Genomic DNA, 8835 nt, shown 5'->3' with positions numbered 1-8835 from the left:
TTGGAAAAATCTTCACATCTCTCTTCGCAGCATGAAAATTATGTAAGCATTAGCTTGTTTATCAAGAGATATCACTGTACAGTATTCCAACGACAGGTTTTTTTTTTTTGTACTTCAGGGTGGAAAAATTCTGCTCGGTCTCAGCGGTGAAAGACTAACACTGAGCTTTGAGCCTCGCTTTTAGACCGAGTGGAGCTAACATTTCCTTCTCGATGGAATTGTCTCTCCTCATACAGAACTTCAAGCATACCTGCCCCCAGTCGAAAGTCAAACCTCCTCCTCGGAATCTAGTGCAAGTTTTACGCTCTCTTATAAACCTCTCCGTCAGGCATCCGATCGAGACTTGACTTTTAAGATATTTTCCTGTTAGCTCTGGCTAACATGGTCTCTCCTACGACATTACCCATTCAAGTGGACGGGACAAGTGACACCCGGTTTCAACTTAGAGTTTGTGGCTAAGACTCAAAATCTGACTGTAGTGGATCCTAGATTTGGCCCCTCCGGATTGAGAGTCTCCAATCCCTAACAGATGACCCAGATCAGCTGTCACTCCTCCCTGTCAGGACACTGAGGAAATATCTTAATAGAACTTCCAGAGCCCACCCTCAGATCAGCAGGTTCTTTGTGAGCACAAGAAGGGTCAAAATGACAAATTCGAAGATAATTTGTATTTTTCCTAACCATACAAACCTTAGCTATTTACATTGGGTTTACCTTTTAGCGCAGCTGAAATGGCGAGCCATTAGAATTTAACGAGGGTGTATTACCCCCGCGCTAGTTAGCGGGGGGGTAGCAGAGTGGTAGCTAGCTACCCCTCCCCCCCTCACACACAGGTGAATGCTCACTTTCACTTAGAGGTAGGACTTGTCTTTGGGGGACAGGGCTGGCGGGCAAATATGTGTAAATAGCTAAGGTTTGTATGGTTAGGAAAAATACATATTATCTTCGAATTTGTCATTTGTTCCATAACCGAAATACAAACCACGCTATTTACATTGGGTGACTTACCCCTTAGGTAGGGTGGAAAGTCCCCAGCCATACTGGCTTTGGCTTTACCCGGGGACTCAGAATCCGAGTGAGTCGCACTCGAGAAAAGGAGTCCCTGCACCTCACAAGTTCCTTGCTCCGCAAGGAACCGTGTGGCCTACATAAGCTTGTGTGTGAAGGAAGAAGTGTGACCCATCCTAGGCAGTTGACCTGGAGTTCCAGAAGGAACTCTGGGTTAGGACGTTCCCAATACCACCTCGTCAGGGTATGGGGGACGCGACAGTATTGACTCAATACTCGGAACACAAGGAAGCATGGTTTACCTGCAGAGGTTCGAGGTCAGCTATGCAGAGACCAGGATGCTGCTTCCCCGTAGAGGGGATGATGAAGAAAGAAGTAAGGGCCAGACATACTTCTTTCGTTCATGCAAACTAAAACCTGATAACAATGCCCTCAACCTTCTGCTACCTGTCCAAAAAGGAGCCTGAGGTTAGACCAGCTGTTGTGTAGCCACCACAGAGCTATAGAAAACGTATCGAAACTCCTGTGGGTCAGGCCCTGCAGGAAGCGGGCTGCGAAGGTCATTAGACGCTTCCAGACTCCAGCTTGTAGCATCTGCGTCACAGAGTAGTATTACTCAAAGGCGAGGGACGTTGCGATGTATCCAACATCGTGCTGTAGGGCGACGTGACGGGGGAGGGTCTGGAGACAGGTCGAGATGAATGTCCTTGAGTCCGAGCTGAAGAAGTATACTGGTGACTCTCCCCCGTGTCCTCCTTGTGCTCCCAAATCGGCTGCAACTGAGGACAAACTGCAGCTGTTCCCAAAGATAACCCCTCGATTCCTTTACTGGCAGGAAGGAGAAGGTTTTGGGACATCAGATACAGAATGGAGACTCGAAATCTTGAAGGAATTGGACCGAAGGGCCGGGACCCCAAGATTCTGAGTCTAGCCAACCAATCAGGAGTGAACCTGAATGTTGCCTTCCCCCCTTCCTTAGAAAGGGCATAGTCGTACGAGACCAAGAAGATTGCTTTCGCACTGGCCGCGGCCAGAGTGAGCAGGAGACCCAAGACGGAATACAATCAGTGGCCTGTCGTAAAGGGTCTTGAGAAGATCTCTTAAGGGACTAAAAAGTCCGAGCCATGTTCCAAGTTGGAGGTCTCACTCCGACTAGGGCAGGGACGTTCGTAGTTTCGCATGAGCGAGGAAAGATCCAGCGGGAAGGAAAAAGTTATTCCTTTAAGCCTGAAGGTCAGGGAAAGGCTGAGCGACAGGCTTCATTGCCGAGAGCGGAAAGGAGTTCCCTCCCGCCGAAAGGCAATAAGATCGTTATTGCTGGAGAAGAGGCCTCAAGGGAAGAGGTATATCTCCCACGGCACCAACCACCGAAGACTCTTCACTTCGCCTGGAAGACCCCTGCGGATGACTATCGCAGATGACGCGACCTCCGTCCCGCGACTGTAGCGGGTTGTCTCTTCTTGAGGAGGAGGCGTAGTGTCTCCAGGCGTAAAGCCGAAGCGACGCCCCGGCTCGTGAAAGATGTTGCAGTGTGGTTGTTTGAGCAGTCTGTGCCGTGGGAGAAGCTCTCCCGGGAGTTCCGTCAGGGGATGCAGAGGGTCCAGAAACCGTTCTGCGCATAGTCCCAGTGGAGCTCTCCCATTGAAAGGTTGACAGACAACCTGGTCTTGTTGAGACCCATTCTCCACAGACAAAAAGGAGGGAAGACGCAGGCGTCGAAGTTGTCCCACCATCACCGGAATGCATCTTGCCAGAGTCTCGGGGTCTGAGACTGGGGGGAAGAACAGCGGAAGCTTGAGGTTCCAAGCTGTCGCTGTCACGATCAGTTCCCCCAGACCAGGACTTGCTGGTTACTCAAGGCCAAAGACACTCTCTCTACGAGGCTCTGCTCGGATAGTCGGAGAGAACATTCCTCTGCCTGGAATGAGAGAGCCGATGGTGGTATTGAGAGTATCTCAATCATCTCGGTATCTCTACTGCAAGATGTGAAGGTGTGAAAATGCGTCCCCTGCTGGTTAGAACACGCCAGAATCATGAAGTCGACGCGCACGGAGCGACTCGGCAGGAGCTGTAGGATCTGTAGAGGGGCCAGACTACGGCCCCTAAGCCTGCCTGAATGATGGAGAGGTATCCTTCAGGTCCTGACCATAGACCTGGACCGGAACATGGCCCCCCCCCCCACCCCTTCTTTGACGATTCCGAGAACAGCATCAAGAATGTGGGGAAAGGACAAGAATATCCACTCCCATCAAAAGGTTCCATAGGTCAACACCCATTGCAGGTCTAATAGTTCCGCTGGTCCCATAGGGGCCAGAAAGTCCGGTTAATCGTTGCCTGAAACCACCGGAACTTGGACCGCCCCACATGGAACTTATCCTGAGATGACCGTTCGGAACTATAGACGGGTCAATGAGGAAGGGAGAACTAGGAAACGTTCCAAGGTAGGGCGGCTGAAAGCTCTGCTTGACTGAGAACAGGTACTGCGACTCTCCTCAGCCTTGCCACAGTCAACTGAAGGGAAGGCTCGGAGGAGGTGGCAACAGAATCTGGCGTCCCCAGGTGGTCACCCATCCAAGTACCGACCAGAACCGACGTTGCTTAACCTCGCTGGACGGACGAGAAGCGGGGTTTCCAACGTGGTAAGGCCGTTGACTCAATATCAATGCCAGATACTCCAGATGTTGAGGCAGAAGAAGAGAAGGCTCCTAGCAAAATACCATGAACCCCCACTCATGGCAAGCATCCGGAAGCTTGTCCCGGCGCTGAAAAAGGTCGAACCCGAGCCTACCGGAGTTGACCAGACCTCCAAAAAGCGAAGGAGGCGGAAGCCTGCATCTGAGCGGCCATGAGGAAAGCAGGGAGAGTTCTCTGGGGAAAAAAACCTGCGATGCCACGGCGGGATCGCCACACTGCATCTTAAGCAGGAATACCTGCAGTCTAGGCTGAATTCCACGAGCTTCCTGGAAGATGGATGGAATGGAAACTGAAAGTACCCGTCCTTCCAACCCAGGGTTTAAGGAGTCCTGTCGCCTCGTTACCAGTCTGATCGATTCTGCTGTTCCACGCTGGACGAAATTTGTTCAACAAACTTGATCAGGGCTGAGAAGTCGACTACGGAACTCCCGTCTCAGATACTTCCTTACAAGAAAGGATCGACTGAAGAAGCCGGGGGTGAAGCCGTCGATGATCCTATGGAGGACCTTCTCCTAAGGTATGGATTATTCTGCCCAAACGGGCAAACTCTTGCCGACCCTATGGCATAGAGGTTCAGAGACACTGAATTCGCTGACAGAGACGGCAGGCGCGATATCCTTGGCTGATCACAGAGATCGTGCGGGAATGGGCATCGGAAAGCTGTCATCCGGATGAGTAACCTTAGGCATCCTCCCAGCGTGAAACCTGCAAGGGGGGCGGTGCCAATCCTAGAGTTCGTGAACTCTGCCGCTCCCTCTAGGACTATGCCCCCCCCCCGAGGGAGCCTCCCATGCCATCTGTTCCTGACAGGAGGAAACTGCAATTGGACACCTTGTCTCAGTTGTCATCGCCGATAACTTAGGCCGACGTGGTTGAAAGGAAAAGCCGCTGGAGCCCTGCAGAGTCTGGAAGAAAGCGCCCTGGAGGAGTGAAAACGGAAGTCGACTTCCTCCGCACAGCCGCTGTCTATGTCTCTGTCCTTGGGCACAAACAAAATCTTCTCAAGGATGGAAGGGTGTCTGAGGTTGTCGACATCCACGGATGAGACACCCGAAAGGAAACCCTCGGTCAGCGCGTCCAAATGGTCCAACATCGAGCTTGCCCACAAGTTAGATACTTAACGACGAAACGCCAAGGTGCCTGAGCCCGAGAGGAGGAAAGTACCCATGACCTTCCTGTAGCTTCCTTGAACCAAACCTCGGGCCGTAACCGAGGAGGGAAAGGACCTGGTAAGCCCCTTACACGAGATGGAAAAGGGGAAGGGGTAAGCAGTCACCCCTTGGCCGATGAAGAAATCTCGAACAGAAAGCCCCCAGCCAAAAATCCTTCCAGGGAATGACGGGGAAGGCCTAACCCAGGTTCTGGAAAGAGGAGTGTTGCTCAGACCTCCCTGAAGATTCTTCTTATTCTTGCATGTGCCATGCTCTGCGTTTACGGGGTGAGGCCGTGTTCTGGAAATACACTCCAGAAGAACTCGCCAGGCTGGCCATGCTGCGAAAACCCCAATGGGAATCGTGGTCGCAATCGCCCTGGAGCTCGCGCGATGGTAAATCAATGATTTGCGCGTGGGCGGACGTGGAGGCGCCCATGCGCGGTCACGCAGTAACGCAAACGAAGGTGAGCGAAGGAGGGCGAGCGTGGTAGGAAGGGCGAGAGCTGGTGGTCGGCGAGCGATAACCCATAGGCGAGCAATGGATACTGCAAGAATTAAGCCGACGTTCGTGCGAAGAAACACTGTAGGTTCGCGCGACGGACCCCCGCCGGTTCGCGCGACGGACCCCCGCCGGTTCGCGCGACGGACCCCCGCCGGTTCGCGCGACGGAGCCCCGCCGGTTCGCGCGACGGAGCCCCGCCGGTTCGCGCGACGGAGCCCCGCCGGTTCGCGCGACGGAGCCCCGCCGGTTCGCGCGACGGAGCCCCGCCGGTTCGCGCGACGGAGCCCCGCCGGTTCGCGCGACGGAGCCCCGCCGGTTCGCGCGACGGAGCCCCGCCGGTTCGCGCGACGGAGCCCCGCCGGTTCGCGCGACGGAGCCCCGCCGGTTCGCGCGACGGAGCCCCGCCGGTTCGCGCGACGGAGCCCCGCCGGTTCGCGCGACGGTGCCCCGCCGGTTCGCGCGACGGTGCCCCGCCGGTTCGCGCGACGGAACCCCGGTCGGTTCGCGCGACGGAACCCCGGTCGGTTCGCGCGACGGAACACCGTCGGTTCGCACGACGGAACACCGTCCGTCCACGCGACGGTAACCGTCCGTTTGCGCGATGGAATACCGTTGGTTCGCGCGCGGGCGAACATTGGAGAGCATGTGCGCGGTCGCGCATGAGTGTAAACGTGCAGGCACGTGGGCGTGTGGTCGCGCAGGAACGTGGGCGTGTGGCCGCGCAGGCACGTGGGCACGCGGGTGAGCACAGGCGGTCGGGAGACTGATGGCGCATCGGCAAGCGATGGCACGTTGACGAGCGATGGCGCGTTCTGCGAGGCGATAGCCCGCAGGAGAGTGACGGAGCGTTGGCAAGCGATGGTGCGTCGGCAAGCGATGGTGCGTCGGCAAGCGATGGTGCGTCGGCAAGCGATGGTGCGTCGGCAAGCGACGGCGCGTTGGCGAGCGGTGGTGCGTTAACAAAACGGTAGCGAGCAGAAGAAGAATCGCGCGGGTGCGTAGGCGATTGCCAACGCGAGAGAGGCTAGTGATGGTTAGCGCGCATCGCGCTAACAGAAGGCGCGCAGGTGCATCAGGAAGGTGACCACTGAAGCCAGCTGTTAATCAGGCGATCCTAGACGGTCAGAAAACCGTTGGCGCCCATTGGTGCGTGGCAAAGAAGGGCGCGCAGATGTGCGCTGGCAAATGAAGAAAGCTGGCGCACAGAAGGACAGAAGAAAAGGTGAGCGCTGGCGAGCAGGAGGAAGATCTACGGCAAGACTCAGCTACCGGAGATCGTGGTCCACAGCAGGCGAGCGCTAGATCGCTACTGATGGTGGTCAGGGGAACTGACACGCGTGGCAGATCGATGGCGATCGTTGACACGTAGGAGATCGCTGGCGAGCAGGTGATCGTTGACGCGTCTAAGGTCGCTGGCGAGCTGATGATCGCTGACGAGCAGAAGGCAACGCGTGGAAGCCTGCGCATAGAACAAGAGTCCTTGACCCAGACCTGAACCGAAGTTCTAGATCGCGAGGGCAAACGTGGGCGCACAGGGCGCGTAACAGGAACCAACAGGAACAAAAGAGATGATCATCATGAGAGCGCTGACGAACAGGAGAGCGCTGACGAACAGGAGAGCGCTGGCGAACAGGAGAGCGCTAGCGATCAGGAAGCGCTGATGAGCAGGAGAGCGCCTGTGCGCTAACACTGAGCAGGAGCAGGAGAGAACACAGCAGAATGGCGCGCAGGGGAACCCTGACACGCAAGGGAAAAACCCCCGTGGGAGGCAACCCTTTGCCCCGAAGGGATCGTTGTCCGTCGGGAGACAGATGTCAGTCGGAAGACCGTTGCCTGTCCGCCGGGAGACTGATGTCCGTCGGAAGACCGTTGTCCGTCGGGAAGACCGTTGTCCGTCGGGAAGACCGTTGCCCGTCGGAAGACGAGGTCAGACTGCTGTCCATCTGCACCAGGGCGGAAGATCAAGAAGAAGAAGTTGTAGGCTGCAAACGGAGATTCAAAAAGGCGCCTCTTAGCCCCCTTATAGGGAGATGAGAGGCCCTTACGACGAGGCGGACGGAGAGCCTTACGGCGAAGGAGGCCAACAGCAAAAGCAGCAGAAGAATCCTCCGAAGAGGAGTCTCTATGAGTGTACTCTCTCGCGAACGAAAGAGAAACACTTCATAGAATAGACTGGTCAGCCAGTGACCTAAAAGGAGCAATCCTCCGAAGAGGGGCTCCTGCAGTTGCCCAGCCCCTTGAGCGAAACTGCAGGTGTGACCGCTCAGCACCAAGAGCATAGTCGCACGAAAAAAAGGCAAGAGAAGAACCCCCCAAAAGGGGAAAAACTCAAGCCTGGAAAGGAAAAACTTCCCTCGGAAGGAAAGTTACCCACCCAAGGAGGCAAGCCTCCTGAGAGTTCTAAAATGAACTGGAGAGCTGTCAATCGTCACAGGAGTACTTCCAGTAGAAGGAGACACGTCCCTGATGAAAATCCAAAGGGGAGGCAGCAACAGCCGAATCCCCAGGCCTCAACAAGACAGCTCACACCGTTGCCATATTACAGAAACGAACTAGATCGGTAACTGTAAAAAAAAAAAAAAAAAAAAAAATCACTAGTACACATTCATTCCCCCGGGAAGGCTCCGAAGAGGAATCCCGAGAGAAAGGAAACAAGAATTACACAACAGGCACGTGCCCTTACAACCACTTACACTCACGGAAGGAGAGCTGTAACCAAAACAGAATTATAACAATTATAATTATGAAACTGTGTAATTATGTAATTTAAAAAAGAATGAACACTAAAGAAAGAACGAAAACCCCGACAGGAATCGTTCTACAAGCTGAAAAATTAACAACTACAATTAGATTCATAAACTAATTGAGACAAAACGTACGGCGTAGCAACCCACCACCCCCCCCCCCACCCCCGCGCGCGCGGGAAGGAAGCTACAAGGGGCGTAGTAAAACGTAGTAAAAGGGTGAACGACCTCAAGAGAGAGAGAGAGAGAAAGACCAAAGTCAGACTCGATCGCAACCCATAAAATTACGCCGTGGTGGCCTAACTGCCGAGGACTCCACGGAGATATCGTACACTACACACACAACTCTGAAAAGGAAACTTACTGATTTCTATACTCAAATATATATACAAACATGAAAACATGTTTACATATATATTGAGTAAAAGAAAAGTAAGTGATTAAGTAAAGACAAAACAAACAATGGCTGCCAAGCGAGGACCAAGACAGAGACGTCTGTCCCAGTCCGAGCCAAAAGTGAAAGTAAGCATTCACCTGTGTGTGAGGGGGGGAGGGGTAGCTAGCTACCACTCCCCGACCCCCCCGCTAACTAGCGCGGGGGTAATACCCTCGTTAAATTCTAATGGCTCGCCATTTCAGCTGCGCTAAAAGGTAAACCCAATGTAAATAGCGTGGTTTGTATTTCGGTTACGGAACAAAGGAAGATAATGAAGAACTCAATCTTTTCCTCGATT

At 54.1% G+C, this 8835-nt stretch overlaps 1 pseudogene; it reads right to left on the bottom strand.

Moving 5' to 3' along the window:
- Positions 1-3542: 3542 nt before the first annotated feature.
- Positions 3543-3661, bottom strand: LOC137644711 (5S ribosomal RNA; annotated as a pseudogene).
- Positions 3662-8835: the final 5174 nt, after the last annotated feature.

Source organism: Palaemon carinicauda, chromosome 7, assembly GCF_036898095.1.
Source record: "Palaemon carinicauda isolate YSFRI2023 chromosome 7, ASM3689809v2, whole genome shotgun sequence".
Classification (NCBI taxonomy): Eukaryota; Metazoa; Arthropoda; class Malacostraca; order Decapoda; family Palaemonidae; genus Palaemon; species Palaemon carinicauda.
This window is presented reverse-complemented; position numbering and strand designations above follow the sequence as displayed.